This window comes from Chelonia mydas, chromosome 9 (assembly GCF_015237465.2).
Source record: "Chelonia mydas isolate rCheMyd1 chromosome 9, rCheMyd1.pri.v2, whole genome shotgun sequence".
Classification (NCBI taxonomy): domain Eukaryota; kingdom Metazoa; phylum Chordata; order Testudines; family Cheloniidae; genus Chelonia; species Chelonia mydas.
Window position 1 is genome coordinate 11,408,082 of NC_057855.1, and position 23,727 is coordinate 11,431,808.

The 23,727-nt window shown below is 43.3% G+C and overlaps 1 protein-coding gene across 10 annotated transcripts in view; it reads left to right on the forward strand.

The window, feature by feature from the left end:
- The window catches only part of GNB4 (G protein subunit beta 4), a 122,608-nt gene that overhangs the window by 46,688 nt on the left and 52,193 nt on the right, over positions 1 to 23,727 (forward strand). Inside the window, exons 1-2 of one of the 10 annotated variants that reach the window (XM_043521987.1) lie at positions 19,767 to 19,982; positions 20,828 to 20,969. The exons of 2 other annotated variants lie outside the window; for them this stretch is intronic. The gene's annotated coding sequence lies outside the window, so the exon portion shown is untranslated. Of the gene's footprint in view, positions 1 to 17,648; positions 17,813 to 19,506; positions 19,983 to 20,108; positions 20,707 to 20,827; positions 20,970 to 23,727 lie in introns of those variants that run through there. 7 more of the 10 variants (XM_037909272.2, XM_043521984.1, XM_043521991.1 and 4 more) reach the window with 7 other exon arrangements.

Consider the following 23,727-nt stretch of genomic DNA (forward strand, 5'->3'; position numbering starts at 1 on the left):
ATATTGGGCAGAGGAAAAAGATAATAGTAAGAGTGCCATGTTAAATGACAGCTCAGAACTGTTGGCTGAGGGCCTTGGTTTTTTGTTTTGAAGTCAAGGTCATCAGTCACATAATTTACTTCTTATATCATAAAGGACTTAATCGAAATTCTCAAGCACTATGGAAAAAATCTCTTCCCCTTATACTGAGAATACTTCATTCAGTTCATCTGACCATTTATGCTACTCTGAGATTGTGTGTAGGACTGTCTTCTTCAGAAGTGTGTTGCAGAGTAGCTGTTTTCAATGCACATTGATATTTTGCCAGTCACGTGCAATGAGGGAACATCCTCCCATTGATTGAAACTATTTGACCATGAAAGAAGACAAACAATAACTGCACTGTATCCTGCAAGAGACAGACACAAACTAGTAGGGATATTTTCCTTGCACGGTGCTGCAGGGCCTCAGCGACCAGTTATGGCACTGTTAGACTGTTTCATAGGTCTTGCAAGTGGAATTTAATCAGGACTATAAAACAGTGGAACTCTACAGAAAACTTAACGGATGTTTGTTATAACTTGGCGGTGTCAGACATGTAGCAGAACGTTAAGTGAAATCATCCTATAAAAAAGTTAATACCCAATATCAATTCAACAATCAGTATTGCAAATAGTTAACTTGATTCTGTCTCAGATGCCTACTAGTGATTTATCTTTGTGGCAATGATGGGTTGTATTGTGAATAATTAATTATGTTAAGGTATAGTTACGAAAAAACAGTATCAAAAATCCATGTATTTGTGGATGTGTTTAGGATGCTCCATGACAGAAAATGACCCATCCTCCAGGGTTAAAATCCAGGGTGAGAGGCCCAGCTGATATCACCTGTCTGCAGAGTGCACAGGGAGAGAGGCAGTCTCCTGCACAGAGACTCTTTATTGAGCTACTCTGAATGACATCAAGAGGCAGATGGGAAGCTACTATGGCATACAGCTCACATAAATTAAAGCAATCAGCATATGATTAAAACCCACAAAAATCGAGGAGATGCAGAGTTAAGAAACACATTCTCCCTTCTAAAGAAAGAAAAAAAGGAAGATTTTGCTCCCTGTTGCTTCACTGAGGAAAGGGTGAAAAGAGTCCTACTCTTTGTAGAATCAGAGCTGCTCATTAAGTAGGTGGAAGAGACCATCAGTACAGTTGTCCTGGTCTGGGCTCAAGGGGGTGGGACTATGCCTGGTGACCAAATGTAATGGAAATGTGCAGAGAGCAACCAGCAGGAGGTGCTGTCTGAGGACACTGGAAGACCACACAGCAGAACCAGGTCTTTGCAAAGAAAACTGAAAATCCTCAGTTAACCCGAGACCTCTAGATCTGCTAAGAAAATGGATGGAAAGGAAAAATGAGGCACAGGAGTAGAGAAGGAGGGACTGGAACTAATGGGAGAAAGCAGGGAAGGAAGGAGTGGAAAAAAATTAAGGAAGGGTCTTCTGGGAAATTGGAATCTCCATAGTGGGGTGGAGAGGCTTGCTGGGACTGGGCCCCAGAGTTGAGAGCTGGTGGTTTGATTCTATATCTTGTCTTGGGGCCTGATTCTGCTCACACTAGTCTTGCCTGGGGAGGTAAATGCCACTGATTTAAATGAAGTTACTCCAGATTAACGTTGGTATGAGAGGAGAATCAAGTCCATAGGGCCTACCTGTACAGGCAAAATGATCATGCTGGGTGACTGTTTTAGTACAACAGTGCCCTAACTGTGTTACAATTTCACATTACCATCCTTTGTCTAATGACATTTGTATAAGTTTCTGATCTTCTACTATATGTCACTAACCAGAATGGATTAGGAAGAATATAAGGTAGGGCTATTAGCTTACCCGTCTCTCAGGTGTCAAGGGAATGACTAAGAGTGGGGAGGTGTGCACATAAGCCAAGGCTCTTTGCTGTCTCTGACGGTGGTTACACTCTTTATTCTTAATTCTTGTAGCTGGAATGATGGAGAGATTGATGAGGGTATTGTGCCTGGGCTACTGCTCAAGTTCCCAGCTTCCTGCTTGGATGAGAACAAGCAACAATTCTGGGCAGTAGCCAAATGCTCCTTTCACTGTCAAAGGCCCACATTGCAGTTGTAACTGGGTAAGGTGAGCACGTTTTAGCCTTAGAAGTTTAAATATACATTTTTTTCCTCTAACATCGTCTCTGCTCCCACTGAATTAAATGGCAAAGGTAATTGATGAGATAGGATCAAACCTAATGTTCTTCACTTCAGTGAGGAAAACAGCTAACCAAATCCTGCGCTCAGTGGAGTTGTTCTGGATTTAAACCAGTGTAACTGAGTCGAATTTGATCTGGCATCCTAAAATTGAAATTTTGTTTCAGACTGAAAACACTACATTAATCATTTTAACAGTTCTAAGGAGAAAATAATGGTGGTGTATTGACCTTGGAAATGTCATGAAATGTTTTAAATATTAAGTTTCCCTGCTAAATGGAAAGATTAGAAGTGCTGTCCTTTAGTGCTTCATATGGTAATCAAGTTGTCAGGAAAAAAGCATTTTTTTAACATAGCTGTCAAGCTGATGGGATTTAAAAGGAAAAGATTTTCAGCTACTCGGAATTTAAAAGAGATTAAGAAGCTCCAGTTTCAACAGGACACCATGGATGAAGACTCCAGATTTTCAGTTTACCTCTCCTCTGACTTTCTTCACCCATGGCCATATAGTCCCAGTCACTGCTGGCTATGCTTTCTAATAGTTAATTTACAGGGCAGTTACCTGCCCCAAGATGGCACTGAACATCGAATGGATGCCAATTACTAGGTGGCTGTCTGCAACAAAGAGGGAATTGCTGCTTCTGTGAATGTTTGGGTATATTAAAAACACTTCCGCTTAAAACATTCTTATGTTTTTAGTATCCACGAAGTGAAGAGAGCAACTGATTCTGGCAATTTATCAATTAGAACTTTTTCAATGGGCATCAGTGAATGCTTCTGGAAATAGATTATGGATGTGCTGGCAGAACCATTAAGCTTTGCCATAAAATATATACACAGTATGTACCACACTTTAGACAACATTGTATAATGTCATTGGTTTCTGATCACTCATCTTTGTCTGTTACTCACTCTCCATCATCAAGAAGCTTTCATTTTCAATTGGGCTTTTATCCTGCTTGAAAATCTTGATTTTTCTTATTACATCTGCCAAGATTATTTGGACTGCTATGCAAAGGCACCACGGCTGTGTTTAGCAAGTTGGATGTGGTCAGGTTGAGGTGGGCCAATGCAGGAAGCAACAAGCCAGAAAGTCACAAAAATCGAACTTCTTTGTGCTTGTGGTTTTAAATGCCCTTGAATCGGAACCTGAATCCCTCTCCGTGACCAAGGAAATGCAGATTCAGCACAAGTAGGGTGAAGGGTGGGCAGGTGCTCCCATGGCAACTGAGAGAAGCCTGGGTGAAAAATTCCTCTACTTTGCCAACATTATGGGGATTTGAATTGCTCAGAGGCATTGGTAATAGTTTATAGAACCCTCCTCCTCTCTGGCATGATGCCCATCCAGCCCAGGTCATATAGTGACTGTAAACTGTTACCGTGTTAAGGCTGTTTGGCGGATTATGTAAAGTATGCTTGATGGCCCCACTCCATTTCCTAGGGCATGCATATCCACAATGCAAAAACCCCACTACAGTTGGCTCTAACTGACTTTCTTTTTTGCAGTCTTGGCCTAGAGCCAAGGTGACTAACTGATTCAAAGAGGTTCCTTCAGGTCAAAGTTGAGATACAATGTTGAAGGTGTTTGTGGGAAGCTTAAGCTGCTTCTGCTGCTGCACATGCTCGCTCTGTTCTGTAGGTGGAGGCCTTTGGTATTCTAGGGCTGTCCAAGTGGTACCTTTCACCAGTGCTGAACTGATACATAATGTAAAAAAACCCAAACCTACTTTGTCATGAAACACATTCTTTTGGTGAAAGATCTGGAGGAGACCATGAATTATTCCATCCATAGTTTTTTTCCTCATAGACATAGGGCCTGTCAAGGCACAGTTGGTAGTACTATATTTCAAATGTCTTCCCTGGAATAGAGCATTTGTGGAGTGGAAATCAGGTTTGTATCCTTGAGGTTGCCTGTCTATGATGATAAAAATATACACCTTAAGTCTGATGATTCCCGATTTATGACACATACTGAATATGTGAAGGATTAGAAATGGTGCAATATTTTTGCTTGCATTTCACACCCTGCACTCATGCAATGAATTGACTAAAACAGCAGTCCCCAAACTTTTAAGGGTCACGCCCTCCATTACCCCTGTCCGTGACCCCCTGTCTCCCTGTGGCCAGCAGCAGGGCTGCGGCTGGAGCTTGGGGGTGGATGCAGACGGGGGGTAAAGAGGCTGAGGCTGCGAACGCAGCTGGGGGTGGGGCTGCACCTGAGGGCGGGGGCAGGAGTGGAGCCACAGCCGGGCTGCGGTGGGGGCCGGCAGCCGGGCCTGCGGCCTGGTGCTACTCAACTCCCGGTCTTGCCCCCAGCCTCAGCCCCGTCCCAGGAATGGAGCCGCAGCCAGTGACCGAGGCTGGGGGCCTGGTGTGGGGTCAGGAGCGGAGCCGCGCTGAGGCTGGGGACGGAGCCAGGCATGGGGCCAGGAGCTGGGGATGCAACTGAGGGTGGGACTGGAGCAGAGAGGGCCTGGGTGACGCTCCCTCTCTGTCCCTGTGGGGGCTGGCCCGGGCCCCTGCCACGCCCCCCTGGACAGTCTTCCATGCGCCCCTAGGGGGGCGTGCCCCACACTTTGGGGACCTCTAGACTAAAAGCTAGGAAGTGCTGATCAGAAGAAAATCAAATACTGATAAAAGTCCTTTTCGGTATTGGTAGTGTAGCTTATTAAAATGGAAAGATTATTTTTTTTAATCTTTGTGTAATATTTTTGCTGTTTTACTTCTTGCATTTTGTTCATTCAGAGACTGAACAAGATTGATCACTTTCATGTTTCTTATACTCAGTTTCAAATTTTTTGTTTCTCATGCACCCTATCATGACTAGTACAGTGCTGGTCTGTTATATAGTGTATTTAGTCTCAAGAGCAGGGGAGGCAGGTGACCTGGATTTGATTTCAGGCAGCTCTGCCATGGATTCACTGGGTCACCCTTGGCAAGTCACTTACAGAACTTTGTTCTTTACTTTCCCGTTTGTAAAATGTAGATAATGAAAGGTATTCACCACTGTAAAGCAGTTTGAAATCTTTGAATAAACAGCACTGTGTATGTGCAAGTATTATTTAAGTTCAACCCTGTTTTACAATTATGTTCTACAAACTATTTCATTTGTCCTTTAAATCATATCTCATTTGACTAGAATGTGAGATCCCCCTCTTAAAAATGGGTTGTCTACCTCCCCCCGCTTTACCCAGATGACTCCTTGTAAAGGACTTGATCACCTAATTGAGGGCACAGTAGTGAATTCATTTTCATTGCTCACAGCCTGCTTTTAAATCTGTCTCGGATCACATTTGAAATGATGTATTAGCACAATCTAGGCCACAATGTCATTTCCAGCATCCCTAATTCATTGGGACTGGCAGCCTTACCCTCAGGAAGGATCAAGGCCATAGGAACAAGGTTGATACAGGTCAAGGTTGAGTGTCAGTGGCAGAGGCATGTTGAAAAGTTTGCTAAGAGCAGCCTTCGTTTCTCTCTGTCCCTGGAGGAATTAGCCCCTGTTATTGGACTTTCTCATTCATGAATCCTTTCAGTCAACCCTTGTACCAAAAATCCTTTCAGTTAAGAGAAATAAAATCTCTTAAGTGGCAAAACCTGAGAATTGCTATATTAGACTGAATAATGAACCCTGTAGTTCAGTATCCTGTCTTTTACACTTACTAATAACTGGATACCTCAGAGGAATCAAAACACTTCTGTAATGGCATCTATTATGCAGTAGTGTGCCAACGGGAAAATGTCTTCCCAAGCCCAGCTGGAGATTAGTTTATATCCCAAAGCATGAGAATTCATAGCTTTTGTCATTGTTATCCTAGTTAGTGCAGCTGCATCTGTTATTCTCATTCATTTAAATGTCCAGCTTCTTTTTGAATCTCACTAAATCATTTTTGTCTCTGTTACATCTTGTAGCTTGGAGTTCCACAGGCTAAATATAAATCACATTCAGATTGTGCGAGAAATAGGGTTTTGGTTGTGTAAATTTGTTCATTTGTGTGCTCTGATGATCGTGTACAAATTTATATGCTCATAAAGAATTGACATTTTCTAAAGTATTGGCCAATAGCTGAATTCAATAATCTTCCATTAAAAAACGTAGAATGTACCTTGATACATTTTTACTGTGCTTGGACAACAGTTGTTTAGAAATTACAGTACTATCAACATTACAAGCATACTGCTCTACATGCTTCTGTCATTTCAAGTGGAAGAAGATGGGAAGCCAATTGAAATGTACACAACTAAACTTATTGGTCGCACAAACTAAATGTGATATATATACATGGTGTCAACATTTAACTAATAAATTTCTCCCCTTCACCTTCATGGTAGTCCATAATTCTACACCCTCTGATAACTCTGTCTATGTCAATTCCTGCACTACCCCTTCTATGGGAGTGTTTCGTAGTGGATAAAGAACTGGACTGGGACTCAGGAGGCCTTGATTTTATTCCCAGCTCTGCCAGTAGTCTGCTTGGTGACTTTGGATAAGTCATTTCACCTCCCTATGCTTCCATTTCCCTATGTGTATAATGGGGATCCTTTTGTAAAGTGCTTTGAGATCTATTGATAAAAAGTGCTATATAAGAACTAGGTGGTGGTATTATTATTGTTTGTTTATTACCTCTGCTTTGTTAGGTCTCTTTCATGATTGTCTGCATTGTCGTCTTTGCTTTCATTCATTTCACCCCATATGCCTAGAACCGTCTTTCCGTTAACATATATTATGCCCCCTCTTCCTTAAGAAGCACCCAAGAACTCACTGAAATGATCACCTACTGCTCTGTGTTGATGGACATGGTTCTTGTTTGCACAATATTGTACTCAATCATTCCTACTGTCTGCAAAATCCTTGGAATAGGGATCCTGTTGGGCGTATGGTAACATGCCATGTATGCCTCAAAGACAAGTAATACACAGAAATTGCTATTAATAATTGGGAGTAGATTTGCAAGCCTGAAAAAGTGGGGCCCATGTGTGGTACCCCAAGATCCCTGAGGGCATATTCAGGATTCGTAGGCCAGATTCTCATAATCTTCCATATGTGTATTAAACCAAAGTTCCTATCCCAAGACAAGAATCCAAAGGAAAATCCACGAAGAGAACTTCAGAATCAGTTTTGTGAACTAGCAAGTTATATTCAAAATGGGAGGCCCAGTAATAATCACTCTGTGCTGCTGCTCATCTCCATTCTCTGAAGAGAGCAAAGTTAGTCAAAAGACTTTTTTGACTTTTTTTTTTCTTTTGGTAGCTGCTCTTTAAGTATTTTACATATTTGCATCAGTACTATACTTTTGTCACACAGAACTATCTGCAGAACAAAGATTTTATAATATTTTCACTGCTTTCTTCCACTCAAGTGGCACTGCAGTGGTGCTCAGTTGTTCTCCTCACTCCATGAGTCACCTGGCTCCCTCCAGAGAGTCTGGAGTTGAGACTCCAAGACCTAACTGCAGAGTGAACTGACTTCATTGCATAATCAGTGGTTACACTGGACCTCAAAAACCAATCAGTTTGTCTGTCACCTTCCATTCCAGCCACTGATTCTTCAGATTCCAAGTGAAAGTTTCCTTGTTTTATTCTTGTACTTTTATTACATTTTTCTCTGCCTTGATTTTTCTATTTTAAATCATTTGAATTTAAAGGTGCCTGAAAGACGCTGTATTGACAGCCCTGGAAACCAAAGCCTGGTGTTTCTTAACAGAACAGGTTCAGCTGATAAAGCACAGAAAGTGCACTCTTCCCCCACCAGCCTGACTAAACCCTGACCTAGCGCCTTCCTTTAGGGGGCGGGGGGAAATGTGGTCCCTATGGCCATTCCATCTTTAACTTCTGCTGAGGCTGACAACAAGGAAATGGACACAAATCAGACATCAAGAATTATAACATTCAAAAACCAGTCGGAGAACACTTCAGTCTCTCTGGTCACTCGATTACAGACCTAAAAGTCGCAATTCTTCAACAAACAAACTTCAAAAACAGACTCCGAGAGACTGCTGAATTGGAATTAATTTGCAAACTGGACACCATAAAATTAGGCTTGAATAGAGACTGGGAGTGGATGTGTCATTACACAAAGTAAAATTATTTCCCCATGTTTATTCCCCTTCCCCCCCCCCCCCCCCCCGTTCCTCACATGTTCTTGTCAGCTGCTGGAAATGGCCCACCTTGATTATCACTACAAAAGGATTTTTTTTTCCACTCCTGCTGGTAATAGCTCACCTTACCTGATCACTCTCCTTATAGTGTGTATGGTAATACCCATTGTTTCATGTTCTCTGTGTATATAAAATCTCCCCACTGTATTTTCCACTGCATGCATCCGATGAAGTGAGCTGTAGCTCATGAAAGCTTATGCTCAAATAAATTGGTTAGCCTCTAAGGTGCCACAAGTACTCCTTTTCTTTTTGCGGATACAGACTAACACGGCTGCTACTGTGAAACCAGTCATTGGTAGTGTCTCTTGTGATGCTGGTTGGACCCTTGTCTGTTAAGAATTAGACTGAGACCACAAAGATGTTTCATGTAAGACACCACCTTGTCTGGTGGAAGATCACTGTTATTGGGTACTGTGAAAGGTCACCTATATATAATCAGAGCAGCTGACAGAATAGTAAAAGCTCTGTCTTGCTTCAGTTGCACTGCTGAACCACTGAAGTGTTCTGGAAATAAATCCATGCGAGGCAGAAGCAAGAATGAAAACCAGAGCTCGAGGATAAAGAGAGAGCATGTTTAGGAGGAAACAGGCAAACATGGAAGCAAAGCCTGAAGGCATAGCATGTGCTTTGCTGTATGGTAGCAAAGGTGGTATATGTAACCCCATTTAGTAGATTGAGTACATTTAACAGTAAAGCAAGCAAGCTTTTAACAGTTCCAGTTTCTTCATCAGTCTCTGGGAAAACAGAGCAAGGCCTGTATCACTTACCAGGAAGCAGTTAATCTGAATTTATTGGGGAAAAATGTAAATATAAAGGTCGGCATAGGTGTGGATTAAAGTTTCTCATCTGAATAACTGTCTAGATTGCAGTAGTAAGAGGTTCTGTCAATCAGAGTCAAAACAAAGGGTGAGGACAAAACAAAATGACTGCCAAGGAAGGAGTACTGCGGAAAGAGATCTGGGGGTCATAGTGGACCGTAAGCTAAATATGAGTCAACAGTGTAACACTGTTGCATAAAAAAACATCATCGTTCTGGGTTGTTTTAGCAGGAGTGTTGTAAGTAAGACATGAGAAGTAATTCTTCCCTTCTACTCCATGCTGATTAGACCTCAACTGGAGCATTGTGTCCAGTTCTGGACGCCACATTGCAGGAAAGATGTGGACAAATTGGAGGAAGTCCAGAGAAGAGAAACAAAAATGATTAAAGGTCTAGAAAACATGACCTATGAGGGAAGATTGAAAAAATTGCGTTTGTTTAGTCTGGAAAAGAGTAGACTGAGGGGGGACATAAGTTTTCAAGTTCATAAAAAGTTGTTACAAGGAGGAGATAGAAAGATTATTGTTCTTAACTTCTGAGGATAGGACAAGAAGCAATTGGCTTAAATTGCAGCAAGGGAGATTTAAGCTGGACATTAGGAAAAACTTCCTAACTGTCAGAGTGGTTAAGCATTGGAATAAATTGCCTACGGAGGTTGTGGAATTGCCATCATTGGAGATTTTTAAGAGCAGGTTAGACAAACACCTGTCAGGAATAGTCTAGTCTAGATAATATAGTCCTTCCTTGAGTGCAGGGGACTAGATTAGATGACTTCTCGAGGTCCCTTCCAGTCCTATGATTCTATAAAAGGGAAGGACTGTATGTACTGCAAAGAAAACCTGATTAAGCTAACTAATCAACAGGACAGTTCCTTTGTGAATTAGTACTGTTGAGAGACCACTGTCACTATCAGACAGGTTGTGTTTTTTTTACAGAGTAAACAAAATGGATTACTAAATGGACAAACTAATTCTGAAGTCTAAACAGCAGCCTATTCTGATTTCCTAAGGTTTGCTGAAGAGGTTGTGATTCTCTGCCCTGGTTTTTCTTTGGTAAGATCAATAGATGGGATCCTTTATAGATTTATAGCGGGGGTGTGTGTGTGTGTGTGTGCGCGCACGTTTCTTTGCTTTCAAATCTTTGTCTCCTGGAGAAACACAGCTAACCATCTATATCGTGAGATGGTTTGGAAAGAAGTTAAATAATGGGCTGATAACAATGGAGCTGGTGAAATAGTGGGCAGTTTGGAAGCATGGAAAGTACCATGCTAACGATGAACTATGCGTTTCTTAGGAAGTGAGGTAAGAATTTGCAGAGACTTAACTGATATTTTTAGATTTTCTGAGGCTGGTTAGATGAGCTGTCTCATGCACTGTCCAGACTAGGGAAATTTCCAAAAAATCTCCTACCACCGCTAACACCAGTTCAACTCAGAGTAGATCTAACTGACATGGCCTTGCACAGAGTTTCCATCCGGGGGGATGAAGGCAGCTTTAAAAATTGGCAGAATTGTGCTGGAAGGAGTTCTCAGCGACCTGTTGAATCAGCAGCTTCTCAACCTTTACTAATATTATTTATTTGTATTAGACCAGGATCACATTGTGCTAGGCTCTGCACAAACACAGAACCAAAAGATGATCCTTGCCCCTAGGGGTTTACAATCTCAGTAAAAGACCAGACAGATGGGTGAGTATAAGGAAACAATGAGAATATTGGTCAGCATAAGGCACTCCTAAACAGAAATAACATCCCCACAAGCAGGTAGCACTGATTTTTGCACAATTGTTTCTAAATCTGTTTCTTTAGACCACTAGGAGCCTTAATGTAGTCAAGCTTTTTATAGGCAAGATGCCTAAGAAAAGCTTATAGGAGGGATTTGAAGGTGAATAATGAGGTAACATTGCAGATCATACAGGGATTGTCTTCCAAGTGTTGGGACAGCATGGGAGAAAGCATGAAGGTGTTTGAAAATTTAACAAGTGGGCAGTGGCGGATTAGCCACTATGTCAATGGTGCCTGTGCTCAGGTGCCCTGGCCAATTGGGGGCCCCCCGGAAAAATGGGCACCACTGTGCTCTGACTCACTCTGCCTGCCTACCCGGCACTCCTGCTGGGGAGCAGGTTGGGGCATGGGGGCTTGCCCTGCTCCCCCCGCCTGCCCGCTGCTCCTACTGGAGAGTGGAGGAAGCCCCCCAGGCACCCCTACCCTGCTCCCCGACAGGAGTGGGGGGTGGGGCAAACCCCCACGCCCCAACTCCACTTCCACCGCAGGAGCACCGAAGGAAGGTGGGGGGCAGACTGCAGGCGGAAGGGGTGAGGAGGGGCCCCCTCTTGCTCTGGCCCAGAGCCCCACAAACTCCTAATCTGCCTCTGAGTGGAGGTTGGAGACAAGCATAGACAGCTAGGTAGTGACTGAGAGGTGATTGGTAAGGTGAGGACTGACTGTGAAGGGACTTGAAAATGAATACAAACAGCTTGTGTTTGTGATAGAGAAGGGGGAGCCCGTGGAGGGATGCAAAGTGATGGGTGACATGGGAAAAGTGACAGGCTAAGAAAATGACCTTTGCGGCAGCATTGTGAATGGATGTGAGCAAAGCAAGATTGTTTGTCAAGGCCGGAGAGAAGGATGTTGCAGTAATCGAGGCATGAGATGATGAAAGCCTGGATGATGGTTTTAGTTGTGGTAAATGGATAGGAAAGGCTGCATCTTAGAGATGTTATGCAGAAAGAATCAGCAGGGTTTAGATAAAGCCTGGATGTGGGGACTTAGAGCAGTGGTGGACAACCTGCGGCCCGTCAGGGAATCAACTGGCAGGCCATGACAGTTTATTTACATTGACCGTCCACAGGCATGGCCACCCACAGCTCCCAGTGGCTGCAGTTCGCTGTTCCCGGCCAGTGGGAGCTGCGGAAAATGGTAGCAATTTAAATAAATTGATTTTGAAATGATTTTGTAAAATCAGTGCCACCTCCTTGTGTGGACATTATTTCAGTTTAGGAGTACCTCATATAAATTTATGTTAAAATTGATTTGTTCTTCGAGTGCTTGCTCATGTCAATTCCATTCTAGGTGTGTGCACGACCACATGCACCGTTGTCGGAATTTTTGCCCTAGGAGTATCTGTAGAACCGGCTCTGGCGCCCTCTCAGTTCCTTCTTACTGCCCCAATGGTTGCTTGGAGCGCCTTTCTCTTGCTTTGCAGGTGTGATAGTGGTTTATTAGCTACTGGCTGTTCTCTTTGTATATAGTTGACAATAGTTAGTTAGTAATTAAGTGTTAGGTGTCAGGTGTTAAGTTAGTTAGTTAGAATCTTAGCAATTACTTTACCCTGTGGTGGGGCATGTCCCGGTCTCTGTGCTTCAAACCGGGCTCAGCATGTAAAAAGAAAAGGAGTACTTGTGGCACCTTAGAGACTAACAAATTTATTTGAGCATAAGCTTTCGTGAGCTACAGCTCCCTTCATCGGATGCATTCAGTGGAAAATACAGTGGGGAGATTTTATATACACAGAGAACATGAAACAATGGGTGTTACCATACACACTGTAAGGAGAGTGATCAGGTAAGGTGAGCTATTACCAGCAGGAGTGGAAAAAAAAATCCTTTTGTAGTGGGGAGATTTATATACATGGGGGGGGGGGAGGGGGTGAGAAAACCTGGATTTGTGCTGGAAATGGCCCAACTTGATTATCATACACATTGTAAGGAGAGTGATCACTTTAGATAAGCTATTACCAGCAGGAGAGTGGGGTGGGAGGAGGTATTTTTCCATGCTGTGTGTGTATATAAAAAGATCTTCTACACTTTCCACAGTATGCATCCGATGAAGTGAGCTGTAGCTCACGAAAGCTTATGCTCAAATAAATTGGTTAGTCTCTAAGGTGCCACAAGTACTCCTTTTCTTTTTGCGAATACAGACTAACACGGCTGTTACTCTGAAACCATACACACTGTAACCAGCAGGACAGTGGGGGGGGGACGGGACGGGGACCTTTTGTAGTGATAATCAAGGTGGGCCATTTCCAGCAGTTGACAAGAACATCTGAGGAACAATGGGGGTGGAGGGCGGGAGTAAACATGGGGAAATAGTTTTACTTTATGTAATGACCCATCCACTCCCAGTCTCTATTCAAACCTAAGTTAATTGTATCCAGTTTGCAAATTAATTCCAATTCAGCAGTCTCTCGTTGGAGTCTGTTTTTGAAATTTAGTAAGCCTATGCCGGTTAGTGACCCCTACAGCAGTTCCCTAAAGTGTTCGTGGGAGTCACACATGAAAGAAAAGTGCAGGATCTGCAAAAATTTTAGGCCAAGAACCCAAAGACTAAGTCGTTTCATAAGTCGACACAGCTCTTTGTCGCGGTAGCAGACAGAATGAAGGGCCTTCCTGCATCTGCTCAGAGAATTTCATTGTGAATCACCATCTGCATCAGGTTTTGCTATGAACAGGCAAAAGTGCCACCGCCGGCGATTGTCACTGCCCATTCAACTGGAGCCCAAGCCTCATCGGCAGCCTTCCTGGCCCAGGTGCTGATTCGAGATGTTGGCAGGGCCACTATCTGCTCGTCCATCCATACGTTCACATCCCATTACACAATCATGCAGCAGGCCCAGGATGATGATGGCTTTGGTAGAGCAGTATTGGAAGCCACACAACCGTTAACTCTGACCCACATCCAGCGATACTGCTTTTGAGTCACTTATAATGGAATCAACGTGAGCAAGCACTTGAAGGAAAAATTGGTTACCTAGCATTCATAACTGTTCTTCAAGATGTATTGCTCATGTCCATTTCATTACCTGCCCTCCTACCCTTCTGTCAGAGTTACCGGCAAGAAGGAACTGAGAGGGTGTAGGGCCAGCTGTGCCTCATATACCGGTGCATGAACACGAGACTCCAGAGGGCGTCAGAGCCGGCCTTATGGATACTGGTAAGGCAAAAAATTCTGACAATGGGCATGCACACACCTAGAATAGAATGGACACGGGCAACACATCTTGAAGAACAACAGTTAGGAAAGGTAAGTAATCGTTTTTTCTTACTGATATACTAAACCAATCTAAGGCATTCTTACTCTGAAATAAGAGTGGTGGCACCAACTGAACTAAATCAAGTTTCTAAACCTATTGAATTAAATCTGTAATTTTCTTGTCGACAAGGCCCCAGTATCTGAAGCCACTGATGTTACATGGAGTTGGATGAAAATTGTTTTTAAAATATTATCACTGGTGAGGGTAGAGAATTCTGATTTAGTAGCATTTCATATTCTTTTTGCATGGATCCCAATGACTAAACAAACTACAAGGTAACAGAGAATCAAGTTCTGCGTGTTTCACTTTCCCCGTCTGCAAATGAAGATACTTTCCTGACTCGCAGAGGAGTGGAGGATACATTTTTTGGTAAGATGTTTTGAGATTCTTAGGTGGAAGGACAAAGAATAATGAGGCACTTAAATACCTTTCAGGATCTGAGGCATATTATATAATCAGTTAAAATGAAAATGGAATTTTCCAGGGCTCTATCCATGTTAAGTGTTCATACACTTTTTTTCCTTTTTATTTACTAATATGCTAGTTTAGTGTTCCGCAAAGCTCCATTTTGAAAGAGGATAAAAAGGGCTGTGTTCATTTGAGGCCCATATCCTGTTAGTGATCCCCACCCACAACTGAAGTTTACCATCAGGAGGTGGAGTTGAGAGAAACTTTTTAAGGGAACCAGCTTGGATGGGCAGAGTTGCCTTATCTGCAGCAATTTTTACGTCCTCGTGACAATTTCCCCCTTTTTGAAAGGTGGTTAAGCAACTTCTTCTGCAGTCGTCTAGTGACTCTCTGAACAAGGTTTTTTCTTTTCTGGTAAAGAAAAACCAAGTTGAATCCAGTCTTGATCTGTTACCTTTGAAGTTTGCAATGGGATCACTCACTAAATGCAAGGTAAATATGTTCCTGAATGACACCTGTCCATTGAATAAATGAAGGACAGATGTCTTCAACTGAGAAGCACACGTGTATACTTTACAACCAGGACACAGTTATTAAAATATCAGGCTTGTTAGCTGAGTCAGTTGGTGAAGTAAGGGATGTGCATAAACATTTCCGTTGTTATGACTCAATGCAATGTAAGCAATTAACTGCTTTTTTACAGTGTATATTGTGTTTTATCAAGTCATTTATCAATACTACAGTAGTATCATGTCAGAAAAATATGAGGGTTGCCTAACCCCAAAGCCTGGCCCAGATACTATGACTCTGTGAAATCCTCTTACTAAATACCTAAGACTCAGTTACGCCTATTATGAGGCAGAACCGTGCTGGAAAGGGGAAAGAAGCAGGTGCACCACCCAAGTATTATGGTCCTACTCAGGATTGCACTATAATCACTTTGTAGTAGCTATGTCGGTTCTGTGTACTCCACTGAAGAACTTCTGGCTCAGTTAGCATGTTGGGACAGCATACAGTGGAAGGAGTTATGACCTAATAAGCAGCCTTTCATCCCACTGTTCACCACTGCCACAAGCCTAGTACAGGCTATGGTAATGGAGGGTATGAGTTAGAATAGCTCTCATAGGTGCCCTAGCCTGTGTTGAAACTGACATGTTACCTGGCAGCCGTTGAATAGGGGAGGTGCAACCTATTTGCCCCTTTGTCCCTACACCAGGGATGAATTCACCCCTCAGTACTGGGGTCACTAAAGCTTTGAGAGGTGTGTAATAGGCTTGATTCTCCTCTGTCATATACCAGGTTTACACTGGTGCAAATCCACTAACTTCAGTGAAATTACTCCTGATTCTTACCAATGTGAGAGGCAAATAAACCCCAGTAGTAATGGGGAGCATGGTGAGCAGGTGTTCGTAGCTACACATGTGCAATGGTAGCAGCCAGTGTTCCTGCCAATGTAATATCCTGGCATTCAGAACATGGGGCTGACCACAGATCCCTCATCCTACGCATACATGCTGCTTCCCTGGCTGTTGGCCACCCCATGCACTACACTACTGAGCACCAGCAGAAAAATGAAGGCTGGGCCCTGGGGCACTGATGAGGGGGCTTTCTTGCAAGCTCTCCACTCCCGTAAAGCAGTTGTAAGTAACATATCACTCAGGAACAGGAAAGAGAGGGAACTCGGGAGCAGGCCATAATTTGACTGCAGGCATTCAGGAATGCAAAGGCTTTGTAGTCTATATTGGTTCCACTTGGCTGGGAGTGAGTGAGAAATGTTGGCTTCTCTCCTGAGTTTTAAAGAGGGTGCCAATTAGGAGCAGTTGTTATGGCAATTGTCCTGAGATCATAAGTTGTACTGAGATCATACATGTCATATCACAGAATCTTTCCTTTTCCTTTTTCTCCTGTTTTTGTTTCCCTCTTACTCTGTGGCTCACCTAATATCCAGCGTCTCTGTCAAGGTCTGTTCTAGGGAAACAAAATAATCATCAATATACAAGAAAATAATTTAAATCCAGTGTCATGTGTTTAGCAAATCTATTTCTGTCTCAAAATTCTGTAAATAAATTCCATTTTTAGTTTCACATTGCGGGATTATTACTTAACAGGTATTCATTGTTAATGGGAGGGCATCAGATGTAGCATAAACATCAGCTGTGATGCATAGCTAATTTCTTCTTTGAAACAGAACAGTTCTGGTGATAATTAAGCTTCTCCTTTTGGTACCTGAGCTGTAGTTCATTCAGTTTTACTGTTTATATCCACCTCACGTAGGCTTTATGCAAACATAATTCATTTTAGAAACCGATTCAATAGACTGAGCATTATTTTCCCACTAATATAGTACTACTGGCAACAAAATACTGCTCTCCTTTTTGTAAAGGAGATGGGGCTGTCTCTCAACCTAAGTAACTTTTAAGGGGAGAATCTAAATTAGAGTGAGTTGGCTGTAACACTTGGTTTGACTTGGGCTTGTCTGTGAACCAACACTGGTTCATGTGAACAGTTGACAGGCACAAAAACTGTTCAGCAGTGTTTTTTTAAAGGCATTTTTGCTCTCTCTGGCCAGCTATTAAATTTCTGAAACTGTTTTTTGTGTTGTACTTCAAATTCTCAAGTTCATTGGGACAAGTCGCATAGTACTCTCTCATATGGCCACATCTGGTTGCTCAGAACTCGTGTGAACGTCATGCAAACATGAACCTATCAAATCCATACTTGCTTATGAGTTCATGCAAAATTCAACCATGCCAAAGTGCATTACAGTTGAATCTGAAGCTTTACAAACTTCAGGGCCTGCAAACCCATAGCAGCCAGTTCTGATGCAAAACAATATCAAATCTTTGTAGAACAGGCCTTAGAAAGGATTGCTAAATCTCAGCTATAAGTGTATAAATGGGGTAATGACATGGTATGAAAAAGGATGATAAACCCTATTCTAGTCACATCCTTTTCTCAAATCCCATTCTTAATCATACTCCTTTCTGGAGTTATCCCAAGAGCTCTTTCTCTTTAAATCTTCTGACGTCAGAGATGCGAATCCATAGCAACTGTCTGTCATGTTGGATCAGTCCATGGAAAGTGGGAAAGAAATTGCTCCTGTGCAATCAAGGCTTCAGTGTGAGTAAATACAAGGGATGCATTTATTTTGTGACTTTCTGGATGGATTTTAAAAGCAATATTGGCAGCAGCAAAAGGAAACTGCAAGTATTGAATCTCCTGTAATGTGCATACTATTTTATTTGGTGGATGCATTTAATAAGCTAGGTCAGTGGTTGCTGCAGCTGCTGTTCAGGGGGAATATCTTAAAGGCAAGAGGGAAGCTCAGATTCTATACTGCCATGATGCATCAGAAATCCAGCCTGGAGACAAAGTCTCAGTGCCTGCTAGTTTTCTTGATAATGTTAAATGGTGGAGTCAGTATTAACAAACTATCTACAAACCCAGCCAATATGTAAATACTTCTTTTGTATAGAATTTCTTTAACTGTTTATGTAAAGATTTAGAGGGGCTGTCACCAGTTTGATGATGGCCCTTAAAAATTGTCATACCCACTGAAATAAAAGCATGCAACTGTTAATAAGATATGCATCACACTTAACATGTACCTAGGTGCCTATCTCACGCTAAGGGGTAAAGCTGGAGATGCCTTATGTGCCAATGCAAGGGCCAAAACAGCTTTAAACAGAGTTGCTATAGGCAAAAGTGGTGTAAAATCTGCATAGGGATACTCCACGGTCTCCTGGGTGCCATGGAAGTCTCAGTGGTCGGTCTCTGCAGATCAGCGCAGAGAGGAGGAATGTGGGAGTGATAGTGGCATACTTTGCTGCGCCTTGCATTACCCCGCAGTAGATAGATATGGCTGGGCTCTGAGGATGCCCCAGGCCTGCCTTTCTGGTTGAAGTGAGGATTCTGCTCCTACCAACTCCACCCTGTTTTCCAACAGGTCCCCCCCCCAATAAGCTGGCTGTTTGGGTTTTTCATGTGATATTAGAATGTTGTCCAAAATTACAAATGCATACAGGTGTGGTAGACTTCAGTAGACATGCCAGGTAGCAAATTAAATTTATATGGGGTGCTGAGCAAGAAAATAATTTAGTGGCTCATGTGCATGTAGGTTTACACATGTTTACAGCTCAGTGTTAGCCAGTTAAAAACTTGCATGTAGATGTTATGCATGAGATGCACAAGTGAAATTGTAGTTGCAAGTCTACACCAGGTCTATGAAAGAAGACAGATATAGTGTACTAAAGGAAGCCTTTAGAGAGGTTCATACTGGGATGACTAGATGTCCTGATCTTATAGGGACAGTCCTGATTTTTGGATCTTTTTCTTATATAGGCTCCTATTACCCCCCCACCCCTTCCTGATTTTTCACATTTCCTGTCTGGTCACACTATTCCATATTATATACTGACTGCGTATGCATGCATATGACACCTTTTCCCTAACCTGAAGGCAAGCACTGTGTGGCTTAAAAATATGTCTCTCATTCCCCCAAACTGGTCCACTAAAAGGTATTATCTACCTCACCTTGTCTTGCTCAGAGCCTAGGCGTGTCATCTTTACACCTCCACTGCTTATAATTGCTATAGCTGTCCTCATCAGCCTCAACCTACCAAATGGATGCATGGGAAATTATGCATGAAATTAAGAGTGCAGCTCGACACCACATTTACGGCCCGCAGTGGTATGATGCCTTCAGCAACGACATAGGTGCTCTGCATGGAATAAGCATGGCCAGAGCTTCCTTGTACCCAATGTAATGCTCCGGGAGCTGCTAGCCACATTACTCCCGGTGAGGCTGCACGCTGAACCGTTTGTGCCATGAAGCACGTTAAACACGCATGTAGACGCTCTGCAATAATGAAGCCCCCGAGAGGTCACGTGCAGGTCGGGCCACACCCCGCTGTAAACGGGGTGGGGGAAGGGGAGCGGCGCTCCGGATTCAAGATGTAGCGCGGGGACGGGGCCCGCTGCCACGCGCCCGCAGCAGTGCCCCCAGCCACATGGCGCAGCTTCGCGCGTGCACGGGCGGGCCACGCGGCGGCTCCCCGCTACCAGTGGAAAGCCCGCTATCAGTGCCCTGGAGCTGCCCCGCCCCTTGGACTGTACTATTCCACTGCGGGCCGTACCATTCTGTGGCAGCGGGGCGGAGCTGCTGCAGCCCCGCCGGAATTAGCGGAGGCAGGCGTAGCAGGCACGGCTGGTTTGTCAGCGGCCAGCTCGGAAGGCGCGGCTCCCCCGTCTCTCTTCTTCCTTCATCTCCTCCCCCCCCCCCCCCCCCGCTCGCCCGCCCGCCTGCTGGGCCATGCGCGGTCCCGCCCGGCGTTAGGAGCGGCCCGGAGCGCGGTTGGCTGGCAGGGAGCTCCCTCAGGTAAGCGCGCCCCGCGGCCTCCCCTGCCCGCCGGCGGGCCTGGGCAGCGACTCTCCCCACGCAAGGACCCAAGGGGGCCGCCAACTGGGGCGGGGCGGCGGTGGCGGCCGCGCCCCCCCCTCCCCGTCCCGCAGGGGTGGCCGGGCCTGGTGCGGTGCGCGCGCGCAGAGGCCTGCGGAGGGGCTGCGGCGCCCCGCGCTGGAGGTTGCGGGGGGCTGAGGTGGCGGCCCCTAAAGAGAGTGTGTGTGTGGGGGGGTTCTTGGGTGTGGCCCCTAGGCGGGGGAGGGGGGGGCGTTTGGAGGTAGGTGGGGAGGATCCCCCTTGATGCGGGGAGTGATGCGGGCCTTGGGGGCTGAATAATCTGGGGAGGAGGCTGGTGGGCGGGGGGTGACTGGAGAGCAGCCTCCCTCCAGGGGTGAGCGGGGAGTCTCCTCGCCTGCAGAGAGGCGGGCGCGGCGCCCTCCTGTCTTGTGAGCCAGAGGGGCAGCAGGCTCCCCCGCCCCGGGGAGCTGGGGACTGAAGCGCTGACGGCCTCCGGTGTTCACGGAGGCTGCGGTTGTGGTTGTATTGAATTACTCATTTTCCTGGAGGAGCAAAGCGGATCTGTGGCGCTGGGGGAAGCCCAGCCCCCGTGAGAGTGTTTTTTTTTTTTTTTTTTAAAGAAGGATCGTGTGGTCCCTTTCAAGCCAAATGCCACTAAAGCAGTTGACTTGTTTCAAGACAGGTGAGCGGGGTTACTCAAACCTTATCAACGTGAGAGGCCCAAGTGTTCCAGACCTTAGTCCTGCATTTCTGTGGGGTAGGAAGTGGGGCTGAACTGAACAAGGTCGCTTCCTTCTCTCTAGAACAGGCAGCCTGAAGCTCCAGTAACAACATCTCTCCCTGAAGCATAAGCAGAGCGGTTCCTGCTCCTAACAATAACTGGTTTGTTGAACTGGTCCGATGAAGTGAGCTGTAGCTCACGAAAGCTCATGCTCAAATAAATTGGTTAGTCTCTAAGGTGCCACAAGTACTCCTTTTCTTTTTGGTTTGTTGTTGACATTCCTAGGTGGGAAATGTTTCAGAACTGCAGACTGAAGTGTTATAGTGTGTTATATTCAACAAATGCTAACGTTAATCAGAGAAACACAGAGGAACAAGATACCTTCTGGCTAGGGAACCCACTCTGTACTAGGAAGTCGTTGCCATGTTGCTGGTAATGGTTATCAATAATAACTTCAGTATTGAAAATGATGTTACTGTTTATGCAGATAGGGTATATCACCCTTTGAGTTATGGTCCTGAAAAATGGCTGTCACACCAACGCTAGCAGTTAAGCCTACCCACTTCATTGTCAGTAACAGATCAATTTCCTATTACCCATTTTCTATTTTTAGAGATATGGAATAGACAGGGAAATCTCCCTTCTTCCTGAAATGTAAGACAGTGACTTATATTTGGGTTTTTTTGGCATTTAGCAAAAGTATAATCTATTAATGGAACCCCATACTTTCTTTTCTATGGGGGGATTATAACATAGGGCTAACTGAAAGTATCACTCCATGTCTCCAGGAAAAGTGCTTGCAGCTCCTTTCTGTTAAGTACAATACACATAAGCCATTTAATTATTAACTCTATCGAGCTATGTTGCTAACTTTGAGAACCAAATTCCTTTCTTCCACAGAAACTTGGTGTTATCCTAGGGATAAAAGTAAATATTAACACCCAAGATTTTGAATCTTGTGAGAAAAGTTATAGGAAATTTTGGTTTGGTTTAAATTGGGGAAAAAAATTGCCAAAAACCTTTCATGTGGTTGAGCATCAGCAAATTGAAAGTTATGCTGCTTTAGTGCTACTTGTGTTAATCCAAAAGAGGTTTCTTGCCTGCCCTGCTGTGCTAGGGCAAGCTCCTGCAGAGTTACTTAGGTTCACAGTGGGAGAGTAGAAAAAGGAAAGTCTGCTCACAGAATTCCATTAGATATGTTGAGAGTGATGCAAAAAAGATATATAGTAATATGTTAGTGGAGAGAGCTATTAGTTAATGTTGGTTTACCCAGTTGGCTTACTATGAATTGCATATGCAGTTCTAGTCTGCAGTAACAAAAAATCTTGATAAAGCATGCACTTTCAGTTGGTTAAATCCTTTTAATGAAATGTACATTTTTAGTGTTTGTTGCAACAAGGTCATGTGGGAGGTTTATGCACAACCTAACCCTACAATGGCTATTTGCCAATCAGTTTATATTTCTACAGGGTTACCTTTTCTTTATTTAGGGGAAAAGTATGTGAACAGACTAAAAACAAATGGAGAAAATCTATGTAGAAATGTTTTAGTATTTCTGTAATATGAGACTAGTAGTATGACAAAATTAAATTTAAATTGAAAAAAGCCCTGAGGTGTATAATATGTTGTTTTTAAACCAGTGAAAGAGTATTGCACCAGTTCTCATAAATACATATCTGAAGTACATACTTTGTATGAGTACACATGCAAATTATGAAAGCCTTGATTTGAGATTCAAAATTAGCTGTATATTGAAAATCCTATCCTTATGTCAGAGGTCCAAAGCACACTACCAGATTTCCTGTTTAGCCCAGTTTTCAGGACTTGATGTTTTATTGAGTAATGATCAGGTCATTAAATACTACATTGTTGGCCACAGTGTTTATATAAATTTAATTCTGTATATTTAGTTTTAGCCTTTTCATTATCTAAACTTACTTCTTGTTCCCTAGATAGCTTTATCTGCTGTTTAATTTGTCTGATTATCTATTCTCCTGAATTCTGAAAAACTGGGATTGTTGTTGTGATTCTTAGAAGTCTCCCTGGAAAAACTTAAAAAATATTTTTGGTCTGTAGAACTGTGTACGTACATTGGGTGGCACTCTTGTAAGAAGGATTCAGAGTAGCAGCCGTGTTAGTCTGTATTCGCAAAAAGAAAAGGAGTACTTGTGGCACCTTAAAGACTAACAAATTTATTTGAGCATAAGCTTTCGTGAGCTACAGCTCAGCTTATGCTCAAATAAATTTGTTAGTTTCTAAGGTGCCACAAGTACTCCTTTTCTTTTTATAAGAAGGAGTGTTACATCTTTAAGGAATGCTACAAAGCTGTATGACTGTAAAAATGTTAAAGGTGATATTGGAAATTGGTTAGTCTCTAAGGTGCCACAAGTACTCCTTTTCTTTTTGGAAATAAATATAAAACTTGTACAGCATATGGTAAATCTTACTCCGTTGTTACTGTCTTCTCTGCCAAAACTGTAAATCAGGCCCTTGAATAAGTCCTAAGGCAGGGTCAGTTGATTTGCTGCTTCTAATTTTAGAAGTCAGTTCAAAAAGCCTTGTCAAATTGGTAAGAAATCTAGTGTCTGTGGTGAAGTGACATTTGACGCTTTCATTATTGTGCAGCATAAACATTTACCTAGAGAGGTTCAGTGCTAATGCAGAGCATTTTTTTTCTTCAGAACAGTTAATCTTGTTAATATCAATGGATAGGTTAATGCAGACCCTGAATGAATTTAATTAATTTTTATAAAGCATGGATAACACTAAAGTAATCTTGGACAATTTAAAAATTCTCTCTCTAGAGCCCACCAAAAAATGAACACCCTTCCCCCCCCTCATATGACAGATTAGGTTTGAATCCCTTATTTAATCTTTCTTAAATATATAGTTTGGTATACTTATCTCTGTGTGTGAAACTTCTGTGTTTTGCAACCTAGTGTTTTGTAATAGGATTTATGTGAAAGATGTCAGAGAACTAAT